Source organism: Pseudophryne corroboree, chromosome 1, assembly GCF_028390025.1.
Source record: "Pseudophryne corroboree isolate aPseCor3 chromosome 1, aPseCor3.hap2, whole genome shotgun sequence".
Lineage (NCBI taxonomy): Eukaryota > Metazoa > Chordata > Amphibia > Anura > Myobatrachidae > Pseudophryne > Pseudophryne corroboree.
In genome coordinates this window covers 590,314,767-590,330,020 of record NC_086444.1, presented here as the reverse complement: position 1 = coordinate 590,330,020, position 15,254 = coordinate 590,314,767, and positions in this window count along the sequence as shown.

The window sequence follows — 15,254 nt, the reverse complement described above, 5'->3', positions numbered from 1 at the left end:
CCAGATACATAAATGCCCCTACAGTGCCATCTATGCCCCCACAGTGCCAGATACATAAATGCCCCCAGTGCCAGATACATAAATGCCCCCACAGTGCCAGATACATAAATGCCCCCACAGTGCAGATATGCCCCCACAGTTCCAGATATGCCCCCACAGTGCCAGATACATAAATGCCCCCACAGTGCAGATATGCCCCCACAGTGCCAGATACATAAATGCCCCCTTAGTCAGATTTGCCCCCACAGTGCCAGATATGCCCCAACAGTGCCAGATACATAAATGCCCCCAGTGCCAGATACATAAATGCCCCCACAGTGCAGATATGCCCCCACAGTGCCAGATACATAAATGCCCCCACAGTGCCAGATACATAAATGCCCCCACAGTGCAAGATACATAAATGCCCCCACTATGCAGATATGCCCCCATGGTGCAGATATGCCCCACAGTGCCAGATACATAAATACCCCCATGGTGCAGATATGACCCTACAGTGCCAGATACATAAATACCCCCACAGTGCAGATATGTCCCCACAGTGCCAGATACATAAATGCCCCCACAGTGCCAGATACATAAATGCCCCCACAGTGCAGATATGCCCCCACAGTGCCAGATACATAAATGCCCCCACAGTGCAGATATGCCCCCACAGTGCAGATATGCCCCCACAGTGCCAGATACATAAATACCCCCACAGTGCCAGATACATAAATACCCCCACGGTGCAGATATGCCCCCACAGTGCAGATATGCCCCCCACAGTGCCAGATACATGAATGCCCCCCACAGTGCAGATTTGCCCCCACAGTGCAGATATGCCCCCCACAGTGCCAGATACATGAATGCCCCCACAGTGCAGATTTGCCCCCACAGTGCCAGATATGCCCCCACAGTGCCAGATACATAAATGCCCCCAGTGCCAGATACATAAATACCCCCACGGTGCAGATATGCCCCCACAGTGCAGATATGCCCCCACAGTCCCAGATACATAAATACTCCCACGGTGCAGAGACACATTGCCTAGCAACAGACACCTAGCGGGAACACTACATGACATACCCCCCAGCAGTGCCATCTACACGAGACATGCCCCCCAGCAGTGCCAGATACATAAATTGCCACTCAGTGCCAGATATGTCCCCACAGTTCCAGATACATAAATGCCCCTACAGTGCCATCTATGCCCCCACAGTGCCAGATACATAAATGCCCCCACAGTGCCAGATACATAAATGCCCCCACAGTGCAGATATGCCCCCACAGTGCCAGATATGCCCCCACAGTGCCAGATACATAAATGCCCCCACAGTGCAGATATGCCCCCACAGTGCCAGATACATAAATGCCCCCTTAGTGTAGATTTGCCCCCACAGTGCCAGATATGCCCCAACAGTGCCAGATACATAAATGCCCCCAGTGCCAGATACATAAATGCCCCCATAGTGCAGATATGCCCCCACAGTGCCAGATACATAAATGCCCCCACAGTGCCAGATACATAAATGCCCCCACAGTGCAGATATGCCCCCACAGTGCCAGATACATAAATGCCCCCACTGTGCAGATATGCCCCCACGGTGCAGATATGCCCCACAGTACCAGATACATAAATACCCCCATGGTGCAGATATGTACCCACAGTGCCAGATACATAAATGCCCCCACAGTGCCAGATACATAAATGCCTCCACAGTGCAGATATGCCCCCACAGTGCCAGATACACAAATGCCCCCACGGTGCAGATATGCCCCCACAGTGCAGATATGCCCCCACAGTGCCAGATACATAAATACCCTCACAGTGCCAGATACATAAATACCCCCACAGTGCAGATATGCCCCCCACAGTGCCAGATACATGAATGCCCCCACAGTGCAGATTTGCCCCCACAGTGCAGATATGCCCCCCACAGTGCCAGATACATAAATGCCCCCAGTGCCAGATACATAAATACCCCCACGGTGCAGATATGCCCCCACAGTGCAGATATGCCCCCACAGTGCAGATATACCCCCACAGTCCCAGATACATAAATACCCCCACGGTGCAGATATACCCCCCACAGTGCCAGATACATAAATGCCCCCCCCCCCATATCTGTGGCTCCGGGAGGGGGAGTGCTGCCGAGGGCGCGGGCGCCATGTGGACTCTTCTGAAACGGTGGTGTGCGCGCTGCGCGGTGTCTGACGTCAGACGCCGGCGCCGCATAGCGCGCACAGACACAACAGAACAGTTTAAAGGCTGGGTATCGCTACATGCTGGGCTGGCTCCAGGCAGGAATATGGCGGCGCCAGCGCGCCCATTAAGGGTGGCACCCCGCGCGGCCACTCTTTTCGAATATGCCTGGAGCCGGCCCTGCGTCTGTGGCAGGGAAATCTTCCTCTGTGGGAGACATGTTAGAGACACAGAGGTGTAATATGACACCAAGAGCCTGACTGGGTGAAAGGTTACATGATAGTGTGAATCACTACTGAATCTCATACAGAAAACTGAATATAATCTGTTGAAGATGTGATTTTTAATAGTTCTGCCTTTCATCCACAGGGACCCCTCTGGGTCACATACAAATTTGCACAAGTAGTACAAACTGATACCGACACGGACTCTGATTCCTGTGTCGACACTAGTGATTCCAGGGGAATAGGTCCTAAGTTAGCAAAAAGCATTCAAAACTTGTTTTAGCTATAAAGGAGGTGTTATAAGTTACGAAGCCCCCTCTTTTACCACAAGCAGAGGGTTTACTTTAGTAAAGAAGTAATGTCATTTTCCCTCCACCTCAGGAGTTGAACAGTCTCTTGGAGGGAGTCTGATTTAACCTGAAAAGAAATTTCAGATTCCCAAAAGGAATTCAGGCAGTTTACCTTTTTCCAAAAGGTGGGTGTCACTTCGCATTTTAGTCAGGGCCCTGTCATAAAAGAGAAAAGGTGTTTCTCCCTGCGCCTGGAATGGCTTCACTTAAGGAGCCGACAGACCGCAAGTGAGTGAGGTGATCTATTGATGTGGCCAATGGGACACTACTCAGGCCTACCATTGTCTGTGCGTGGGTGAGTAGTGCTATTGAAAAGTGGTCAGAAAACTTGTCATTAGACATTGACACAATAGATGAAGACAAGATACTCCTAACGTTAGGTCATATCAAAGACGCTGCTGCGTACGTACTAGAAACCATGAAATATATTGGTCTATATATTTATATAGATCTATATAAATATGATGGTCCTCCTTCGTCAAATAGGAGTCAATATAATTCCTTATCTGGACGATCTCCTGATAAAAGCAAGATCCAGGGAACAGTTGGTGCAGAACATCGCACTCTCCGTGTCAATACTCCAACAACACGGTTGGATCATGAATTTTCCAAAGTCGCAGTTGGAACCAATGACAATATTGTCCTTTTTTGGGATCAAGAACCGCTACCATGGCAGTATCGGCTCGGAGGGCGTTGTGGATTCGCCAGTGGAATGCTGATGCAGATTCCAAAAGAAATATGGAGGCTCTCCCGTATAAAGGTGAGGCCTTGTTTGGTGATGGACTGGATGCGTTCGTCTCGGCGGCTAACGCGGGTAAGTCGACATTCTTGCCTTCTGCTCCTGCACCAGCAAAAAAGACACATCACTCTCACATGCAGTCCTTTCGGCACAACAAATACAAAAAGTCCAAAGGTTCCACCTTCTTTGCAGGTAGGGGAAGGGGAAAAGGAAAGAAGGCCGCAGCGTCTCCAGGATCCCAGGAGCAGAAGTCAACCCCTGCTCCTGCCTAATCTGCAGCATGACGCTGGGGCTCCCTTGCGGGAGTCCGCTCGGGTGGCAGCACGTCTGAAACTTTTCAGCCAAATTTGGAATTAATCTGGCCTGGACCCAGGGGTCTTACAAATAGTGTCCCATGGGTACAAACTAGAGTTTCAAGACGTCCCCCCATGCCAATTTTTCAAATCGACCATGCCAGCTTCTCTTCCAGGAAGAGAGGCATTAACAACGGCAATTAAAAAAAATTATGTCAGGATCAGGTCATTGTCCTGGTACCCTTGTAACAGCAAGGAGAAGGTTTTTATTCAAACCTCTTCGTAGTTCCGAAGCCGGACAGCTCGGTCAGACCGATTTTAACCCTGAAAAATCTGAATCTCTACCTGAAAAGGTTCAAGTTCAAGATGGAATCGACTGAGGGTAGTGATTTCCAGTCTGGAGGAGGGGGACTTCATTGTGTCAGTAGACATAAAGGATGCTTTCTTGCATGTTCCCATTTATCCTCCTCACCAAGCTTAACTGAGATTCGCAGTACAGGATTGCCATTACCAGTTCCAGACGTTGCCGTTCGGACTCTCCACAACACCGAGGGTATTCACCAAGGTGATGGTGGAGATGATGGTCCTCCTTCGTCAAATAGGAGTCAATATAATTCCTTATCTGGACGATCTCCTGATAAAAGCAAGATCCAGGGAACAGTTGGTGCAGAACATCGCACTCTCCCTGTCAATACTCCAACAACACAGTTGGATCATGAATTTTCCAAAGTCGCAGTTGGAACCGACGACAATATTGTCCTTTTTAAGGATGATTCTGGACACAGAAGTATGGAGAGTATTTCTTCCAGTGGAAAAGGCTCTGGAGATCCAGAAAATGGTCAAACAAATATTGAAACCATCAAGCGTGTCGATCCATCAATGCATTCGGTTGTTGGGGAAAATGGTAGCGGCCTACAAGGCCATACAGTATTCCAGTGGGACCTGTTGGACAAGTGGTCCGGATCCCACCTACACATGCACCGGAAAATAATCCTGTACCCCAAAGCCAGGATTTCGCTCCTGTGGTGGCTACAAAGTTCTCACCTACTAGAGGGACGCAGGTTTGGGAGTCACGACTGGGTCCTAATAACCACGGATGCAAGTCTCCGAGGCTGGGGAGCTGTCACACAGGGGGAAAGCTTCCAAGGAAAATGGTCAAGTCAGGAAGCCTGCCTTCACATAAATGTTCTGGAATTGAGAGCCATTTACAACGGTCTTCTACAAGCGGTACATCTTCTTCAATATCATCCCATGCAGATCCAGTTGGACAATGTAACAGCAGTCGCGTACATAAACAGGCAAGGCAGAATGAAAAGCAGAGCAGCAATGGCAGAGGTGACAAGGATTCTCCTCTGGGCAGAAAGACATGTTAGAGCTCTGTCAGCAATTTTCATTCCGGGAGTGGACAACTGGGAAGCAGACTTCCTCAGCAGACACGATCTCCATCCAGGAGAGTGGGGCCTCCACCAAGAAGTCTTCGCAGAGGTGACAAGTCTTTGGGGAGTTCCTCAAGTATATGGCATCTCGTCTAAACAAGAAGCTGCAGAGATATTGTTCCAGGTCAAGAGACCCTCAAGCAATAGCTGTGGATGCACTGGTGACCCAGTGGGTGTTTCGGTCGGTATATGTTTTCCTTCCACTTCCACTGATTCCAAAAGTTCTCAAAATAATAAGAAGAACAAGAGTTTGAGTAATCATTGCCCCAGACTGGCCAAGGAGGGCTGGTATCCAGATTTTCAGGAGTTGCTCATAAAAGATCCTCTGCCTCTTCCTCCTCGAGAGGACCTACTACAGCAGGGGCCGTGTGTGTATCAAGACTTACCGCGGCTACGTTTGACGACATGGCTGTTGAGAGTCGGATCCTAGCCCAAAAGGGTATTCCCAAGGAAGTTATCCCCACTCTTATTCAGGCCAGGAAAGGAGTAACGTCTAAACATTACCATCGTATTTGGAGAAAATATGTGTCTTTGTATGAATCCAAGAAGGCTCCTACGGAAGAGTTTGAGTTGGGACGTTTTCTCCATTTTCTGAAGGCTGGTGTAGATGCGGGCCTTAAATCGGGGTCAATCAAGGTCCAGATTTCGCCCTTATCAGTTTTCTTTCAAAAACAATTGGCTTCTCTTCCAGAGGTTCAGACCTTCGTGAAATGGGTTTTGCACATCCAGCCTCCATTTGTGCCTCCAGTGGCACCATGGGACCTTAATGTGATGTTGCAGTTCCTTCAATCGAGTTGGTTTGAACCTCTACAGGAGATAGAGTTGAAGTTTCTCACTTGGAAAGTGGTTATGCTTTCAGCCTTGGCATCCGCAAGGCGGGTGTCTGAGTTGGGGGCCTTGTCTCACAAGAGCCTTACCTGATCTTCCATGAAGATAGGGCCGAGTTGAGAACTCGCCAACATTTTCTTCCGAAGGTGGTTTCATCTTTCCACATAAACCAACCTATGGCTACTGACACGTTCACTGAGTCAAAGTCTCTAGATGTGGTTAGGGCTTTGAAGATTTATGTCGCTAGAACAGCTCGGATACGGAAAACAGAGGCTCTGTTTGTCCTGTATGCTCCCTACAAGATTGTGTGTCCTGCTTCCAAGCAGACCATTGCTCGCTGGATCAGAGGTACGATTCAGCACGCTCATTCTTCGGCTGGTTTGCCGTTGCCGAAGTTGGTGAAGGCCCATTCTACTAGGAAGATGGGCTCGTCCTGGGCGGTTGCCCGGGGGGTCTCTGCATTACAACTTTGCAGAGCAGCTACTTGGTCAGGGTCAAACACTTCTGCAAAATTTTATAAGTTTGACACTTTGGCCGATGAGGACCTCAAGTTTGGTCAATCGGTGCTGCAGGGTCATCCGCAATCTCCCGCCCGTACTGGAGCTTTGGTATAAACCCCATCATCATGAAATGGACCCCAGCATCCTCTAGGACGTATGAGAAAACAGGATTTTAATACCTACCGGTAAATCCTTTTCTCCTAGTCTGTAGAGAATGCTGGGCGCCCGACCCAGTGCGTACTTTACCTGCAGTTTTGTTCAGTTAGTTACACAACTTGTGTTACATTTGTTTTCAGCATGTTGCTGAAAATGGTTCATGCCTGTTGGCGTGTGTTATGTTGAATGCCATGTTGTGCGGCATGGTTGAGGTGTGAGCTGGTATGATTCTCACCATTAGTATAAATGTAAATCCTTTCCTCGAAATGTCCGTCTCCCTGGGCACAGTTCCTGTAGCTGGGGTCTGGAGGAGGGGCATGGAGGGAGGAGCCAGTTCACACCCTTGAAAAGTCTTGGGGTACCCATGGCTCCTGTGGAACCGTCTATACCCCATGGTCATGAAATGGACCCCAGCATCCTCTATGGACTAGGAGAAAAGGATTTACTGGTAGGTATTAAAATCCTGTTTTACTGTGCATTGTTTTATCTGTATACATACATAGCTTTACTTAGTATTGCTAGTCCATTGCAATTTTATTGTTGTTTGTAATAATTTCTGCATTGTACATGTGACTGTGTGTGCCAATAGCTGCTGTGTGCAGAGCCGGCCCTAGGCATAGGCAAACTAGGCAATTGCCTAGGGCATCTGTTATGCCTAGGGGCACAATCAGCTTCTGCTGATTAAAATGATATGCGGCATGCCTATATTCTGTGTGTAGCATTTCATATGAAGATACAGCCACAGTTGCACACAGTATATAGACATGCCGCATATCATTTTAATCAGCAGAAGCTTCTTGTGCATCCTAGCCACATAGCAATGCAAATAAGATGCATTTTCATAAAAAATAGGCACCCGACGTTAGCAGAGCTGCCAGTTGACTCACGCCAGGAACTATATGTGTCATTATGTGTACAAGGACATTAATAATGTGTAACATATGTGTAAGGGGCACTATGTGTGTCATTATGTGTATAAGAGCACTAATAATGTGCGGCACATGTGTTAAGGAAATTATGTGTATAAGGGCATTAATAAGGGTTGGCATAATGTGTAAGGTTCATTATGTTTATAAGGACATTAATAATGTGTGTCATATGTGTAAGGGGCATTACTGTGTGGTATTATGTGTCTAAATGCATTACCAATGTGTGGCAATATGTGTATAAGGTGCTCTACTGTGTGGCGTAACATATAGAAAGGGCACTACTGGGTGGTCTAATGTGAATAAAGAGCAATATGGTGTGGTGTAATGTGAATAAGGAGCAATATGGTGTTGTGTAATGAGAATAAAGAGCAATATGGTATGGTGTAATGTGAATAAGGAGCAATTCAGTATTATGTTATGTGAATGAGGGACACTACTGTGAGGAGTAACGTATATAAGGTAAAGTAACACTACTGTGTGATGTAATGTGAATAAGGGACACTATCGCATGATAAATTGTGAATAAAGTTGCACTACTGTGAGGCATAATTTGAATTGGGGGTACTATTGTGTGGCCATGCCCCTTGCCAGCAAAAACACATACCTTTTTGGGCTGTGCGCCGAATGTGCACACTGTTCTTATTTAAATTACAGGGGGTAAGAAAAAAAAAAGGACTGCTATCGGTGGGGGGTGATGGTGCTGGAAAAGGGGTGCAGGGTCAGAGGCGGAACTAGCGGTGGTGCTAGGGGTCCCCAGCCAAAATCTTGCCTAGGGCATCATATTGGTTAGGGCCGGCTCTGGCTGTGTGGTCCCTATTCCATTTATCTCACACATATTGCTATCCCTATATTCTGTACCCTGAAGGGGGCTAAGTGCGTCAGGGTTATATATATATATATACATATATATATATATATATAGAGAGAGAGAGAGAGAGAGAGAGAGAGAGAGAGTGTTTCACAGGATATACTACCTTGGTATTTTTCTCTGTGTATTTCAGTCACCATATACCACTTAAATCCTCTGTTTGTGTTTTGCATTTACAGTCACACTGCACAGGGGGGTTTTTGGGGGTCATTCCGACTCGATCGCTCGCTGCAGTTTGTCGCAGTGTATCGATCGGGTCGGAACTGCGCATGCGCCGGCGCCGCAGTCCGCCGGCGCATGGCAGCCATCATTGCCTAGCAATTGCCTCTGAGACAGGAGGGGGAGCGGTTCGGCCAGTGCAGGCGTGGCCAGACCATTGGGGGCTGGCCACGGCGGCTGCGTGACATCATACGCAGCAGCTGCGGGCCAGGGAGCGATGAGTAGCTCCCGGCCAGCACGGTAAAGCTGCGCTGGTCGGGAGCTACTCTTGAAGTGCAAAGGTATTGCGCTTTGCGATACCTTTGCACTTCTGCGGGGGAGGCCGGCACTGACATGCGGGGCGGACTAGCCCTGTGCTGGGCGTCCCCCCCCCGCATGTCAATGTGAATGATCGTAGCTGTGCTAAATTTAGCACAGCTACAATCAATCAACTCGGAATGACCCCCTTTGTCAGGTATTGTGTCTGGCTATACTGTACTGTTACACCCTAAGGCTACAGTTTCCACATAATGTCTGCAACACAGGACGGGAGATCCGTGGCTGATCCTACATCATGCAGTGCTGACGCCGCGGATGCACCTGAGGAAAATATTCCAGCTGAGGGTCCAGGTATCGGGGGTTCAGTACCCCTCAGTCAGCCTGCAGCATCGGTGGCACACCAAGACCCACCCTAGGCTGCTTTTTCTAATTTGCTGCCTACGCTAGTAACGAGACTTACGCACCCTGTGGGACCTCCTGTGCCTTTGCCGCCACATATTGTCCCTGCAGTTAATCCGCCATGGGCAGATGCTCTGACAACTCAGTTACAGCAATTAAATCAGTCTTTGGTTAAACAAAAACCTAACCCTCGCCCTCCTAGGACCAAAGGGCTAAGCGGGCCATTTCTTCCTAACAATCCACGCATGTTACAGATACTTCATTCGATGAAGATGGCATATACACTGATCCCTCAGACACTGATGCAGATGCTTCTGATGGGGAATCTATTTCACAGGTGGATGTTCCTGACCTCTTGGAGGCTATGAAACTGTTTCTTCAAATTGATGATGAATCTGAACCTCCAGATACGTCTAAGAAACCCGATAAGTTCAAACGTCAGAAGGTCACGAAATTAATTTTGCCCCATTCTGACCATTTAGTTGACATACGTCAGGAATTCTGGTAGTATCCAGGTAGGAAATTCTCCCTGTCTAAGAAGATGCTAGCTCGTTATTCCCTCGCTGCAGGGTCAAGTAAAAATTGGGAAACGCCGCCGCCGGTGGACTCACATGTCGCGCGTCTGGTGGTGTCCTCTACTCAGCCTGTCACTATCGTCACTTCTCTGAAGGAGCCGATGGATAAGCGTGTGGAGGGTTGCTTGAAGTCTATTTACACCCTTGCAGGTGCTGTGCATAGACCCATTATAGCGGCTTCTTGGGCTGTGAAGGCTATTGAAGCCTGGGTTCAAGAAGTTAAAGTGGAGCTACCTTCTAATTGTTCTGATAATGCCAGACAGTGTCTTTCATATATTATCACAGCCTCTCATTATATTCAGTAGACGGCCTCTGATGCCGGTGTCCTTGCGGCCAAAGCGTCTACTACGTCCATTCTGGCTCACCGGATTCTGGGGTTGCGGTCCTGGTCTGTGGATCTGGACTCTAAAAAGACCTTGGAGGTTATCCCTTTTAAGGGAGACATCCCTTTTGGGGAAGAGCCGAACAAGATTGTTGCTGACTTAGCGTCTGCTAAAACTGCATGTCTGCTGAGTACTAATCCTTCAGCTCCAAAGGCTAAAAGTACCACCTTTTGTTCCTTTCGACCTCCAAGTAAAGCAAAGGGACAGGCCTACCCGAAACAGGCTTGCACTTCCAAAACCTCCAAGCCCAAACCTAAATGTTGCTGGGCTGCCCGTCAACCTGCTTCTAAACCAGACAAGCCTGCTGCATGACGGGGCGGGCCTCCTCCTGGGGGATCCCAGGGTGGGAGGCCAACTTCTACGGTTCGCTCAGGTGTGGTTACAGACCACTTCAGATGCCTGGGTAAGGGAAGTCGTCACTCACGGATACGCCATCTCTTTCAAGAAATGTCCCCCTCACCAGTTTTGCTCAACAAATATCCCTTTGGATCCGGTGAAAACAAAAACTCTCCATTTGGTGGTACAATCCTTCCTGGACACAGGAGTGGTAGTGCCGGTGCTTCTGGCTCAGAGAGGCAGGGGGTACTATTCAATGCTGTTCCTAGTTCCAAAACCGAATGGAACCTCACGGCCCATTCTCAACCTCAAGTCTTTGAACAAATTTGTGAAGGTTTCCAAATTCTGTATGGAAACTCTTTGCTCTATTGTTCTGGCCTTGGAGCCCAAGGACTATATGGTATCCATGGACATTCAGGATGCTTACCTACATATACCTATTGCCATGTCGCATCAGCAGTACCTGCGGTTTGCTATTGGCAACCTACATTATCAATTCCAGGTCATGGCGGTTATGACGGTTCTGCTTCACCGTCAGGGTATCAGGATCCTGCCGTATCTTGACGACTTGCTGATCCTGGCGAATTCCCCAGAGGTTCTCCTTCATCATCTGGAACTGACAGTCCTATTCCTGCAAGCCCACGGTTGGCTCATCAACTTGAAGAAATCCTCCCTGGTCCCTGCTCAGAGCATGGTACACCTGGTGGCATTGTTGGATACACACAACCAATGGTTGTTCTTGTCTCCGGAGAAAGTCCTGAAGCTTCAGGACAGGATAAGATACTTCCTTTTTCACCCAAGAGTGTCGATGCACTCGGCGATGCAAGTACTACGCCTCATGGTGTCGGCTTTCGACATGGTAGAGTACGCTCAATTTCATTCCCGCCCTCTGCAGAGGTTAATTCTCTCCAATTGGGATGGCCTGCCTCACCGGATCAGATCTCACATGATCTCCTTGACTCCGGAAGTTCATCTGTCACTGAGCTGGTGGCTACAGGACCAACAATTCTGGATCTCCAACTGGGTCCTTCTAATGACGGGTACCAGTCTGCGGGGTTGGGGCGCGGTGTTGGAGTAAGATTCTCTTCAGGGTCGGTGGACCAATAAATATTCTGGAGTTGCGGGCAGTGTTCAATGCTTTGGAACTGGCCCTGCCTCTGGTACAGAACAGGCCTGTTCAAGTACAGTCAGACAACGCCATCATGGTGGCATACATAAATCATCAAGGTGGCACTCGAAGCCGCATGGCGATGTTGGAAGCGTCAAAGATTCTTCAATGGGCGGAACTCCATCTGCCAGCCATATCGGCAGTGTTCATTCCTGGTGTCCTCAACTGGGAAGCGGACTTCCTCAGTCATCAGGACATACACGCCGGAGAGTGGAACCTTCATCCTGTAGTGTTTCAACTCCTAGTGGACAAGTGGGACCTACCAGATGTAGACCTGATGGTGTCTCGACACAATCACAAGGTTCCAGTCTTCGGAGCAAGGACAAGGGATCCTCAAGCAGCATTTGTGGATGCACTGGCAATTCCATGGAACTTTCGGCTGCTATACATGTTCCCTCCAGTGTCACTCCTGCTCAGGGTAATTTGGAAGTTCAAGCAAGAAGGAGGAATTCTGATTCTACTCGATCCAGATGGCATTGGTTCTCAGACCTGCAGGGTCTCTCGATAGAGTGTCCTCTTCAACTTCCTCAACTCCCAGACCTCCTCGTTCAGGGCCCCTGTGTATACCAGGATTTGGCCCGACTGGCTTTGACGACGTGGCTCTTGAAGCTTCAGTCCTGAGGGCCAAAGATTTTTCTGAGGCGGTCATTCAGACGATGTTGCAAGCCCACAAACCGGCTTCGGCTCGGATTTATTATAGAGTCTGGAATTCTTACTTCACCTGGTGTGCGGCTAAGAATTTTGATGCATACAAGTTCAGTACTGCCAAATTTTTGGCGTTTCTGCAACAGGGCCTGAATCAGGCCTTCGTCTGGTCTCCCTAAAGTTTCATATATCTGCCTTGTCGGTGTGGTTTCAGAGAAAAATTGCAGCTCTGCCTGACGTTCATACCTTCACTCAGGGTATTTTATGGATTCAACCTCCCTATGTCCCTCGTGTGGCTCCTTGGGATTTGTCGGTTGTTCAATAACCCACCCAAATCTAACTCTCTCTGCAAATGTTATATCTGCCCCCCCCCCCTGCACTGCACATGGTTTTGCCCAACTGCTAAAAAAAATCCTGCTGTGATCAACTTGGAATTACCCCCTAAGTGAAGTTCTTAGCACAAACATGGGCAAATATGTGGGCCCATCCACCACATCCAGGTGAAGTTCATTAGATGGGTCGTTAACATCTCTAATACTAATAAGGTTTGAGCAGAAATCAAACTTGACAAGTACCACAATGCTAGTTTTGTGCTTACTGCGTGCACTAACAGCATCAATGTCAGCACTTAAATCAGAGTGCATTTTACCACAACTAAGCCTGAGGCATTAGTCATGATAAACTGCATCTCCGGACTTAAGTGCTAGATGTGATTCCATTAGCGCACACGGTAAGCCCATAACTAGCATCATGGCACTAGTTAAGTTGGATTTTGACTGCACCTCAAGAGGATGTGAGCAGAAATGCCCTAGCCGCAGGTTTACAGTGATTGATTAGCCCCTTTATATCTATATTCCATGGGCAGAGTCTCAGGCAAGTATGGAACCCTCTGATTCAAGGATTAATAGTCTACTCCAGTACACCAGTAGTTTAACAGGTATTACTGTCACCACATGCTGGAAGAGGCCTTTAGCTAGTAATAATAAACTTTACACAGGCACACAGGCAGGGTTGGACTGGCCCACAGGGGTACAGGGGAAACCACTGGTGGGCCCTACTGCCTGTGGGCCCACCCCTTCCTCTAGAGATCAGGTTCCAGACTGTGCTGTTACTAATCTAGTACATTATCATGCATGCACTACAGCATTTACTGTATATATTTATCTAGGGGACCAACCCATGCAAAATAGTTAGGCAAACCAATGTGGCAGCTGGGCACAACCCCTTTAGAGACTGGCCACACCCCTAAACATGGGCCTCTACCACTGTATTCTCCCGGTGGGCCCTACATGCCCCAGTCCGACACTGCACACAGGGACAGTTGAAGGAAACAGGTATTCACTTGCAGGAAAACATAGCTGTAAACAGGATTTAATCCATAAACTTCAATGAACCAGCAGATTTCAAAACATTGGGTGAATAGTAGAGATGAGCGGGTTCGGTTCTCCGAGATCCGAACCCCCCGAACTTCACCTATTTTACACGGTTCTGAGGCAGCCTCGGATCTTCCCGCCTTGCTCAGTTAACCCGAAAGCGCCCGAACGTCATCATCCCGCTGTCGGATTCACGCGAGATTCGTATTCTATATAAAGAGCCTCGCGTCGCCGCCATTTTCACTCGTGCATTGGAGATTGAACGGAGAGGACGTGGCTGCGTTCTCTCCCTGAAAAGCTCCGTAATCTGTGCTCAGTGTGCTGCAAATATCTGTGCTTAGTGTGTTGCAAATATCTGTGCTCAGTGTGCTGAAAATATCTACGTTTCTCTGCCTGAAAATGCTCCATATCTGTGCTCAGTGTGCTGCAAATATCTGTGCTCAGTGTGCTGCATTGTGGGGACTGGGGACCACCAGTATAATAGTAGTACAGTAGGCCATTGCTGTATCTTGCAGCTCTGTGTCACTGCAAGTATCCATATCTGTGCTGCATTTTTGTGAGCAGTATATATAGTATTACAGTGCAGCATTTTGGTGACCAACAGTATGTAGTTGTACAGTAGGCCATTGCTGTATCTTGCAGCTCTGTGTCACTGCAAGTATCCATTCCATATCTGTGCTGCATTTTTGTGAGCAGTATATATAGTATTACAGTGCAGCATTTTGGTGACCAACAGTATATAGTTGTACAGTAGGCCATTGCTGTATCTTGCAGTTATGTGTCACTGCAAGTATTCATTCCATATCTGTGCTGCATTTTTGTGAGTAGTATATATAGTATTACAGTGCAGCATTTTGGTGACCAACAGTATGTAGTTGTACAGTAGGCCATTGCTGTATCTTGCAGCTCTGTGTCACTGCAAGTATCCATTCCATATCTGTGCTGCATTTTTGTGAGCAGTATATATAGTATTACAGTGCAGCATTTTGGTGACCAACAGTATGTAGTTGTACAGTAGGCCATTGCTGTATCTTGCAGCTCTGTGTCACTGCAAGTATCCATTCCATATCTGTGCTGCATTTTTGTGAGCAGTATATATAGTATTACAGTGCAGCATTTTGGTGACCAACAGTATATAGTTATACAGTAGGCCATTGTTGTATCTTGCAGCTCTGTGTCACTGCAAGTATCCATTCCATATCTGTGCTGCATTTTTGTGAGCAGTATATATAGTATTACAGTGCAGCATTTTGGTGACCAACAGTATACATATATAGTACAGTACAGTAGGCCATTGCTATTGATATATTACTGCCATATAATTCCACACATTAAAAAATGGAGAACAAAAATGTGGAGGGTAAAATAGGGAAAGATCAAGATCCACTTC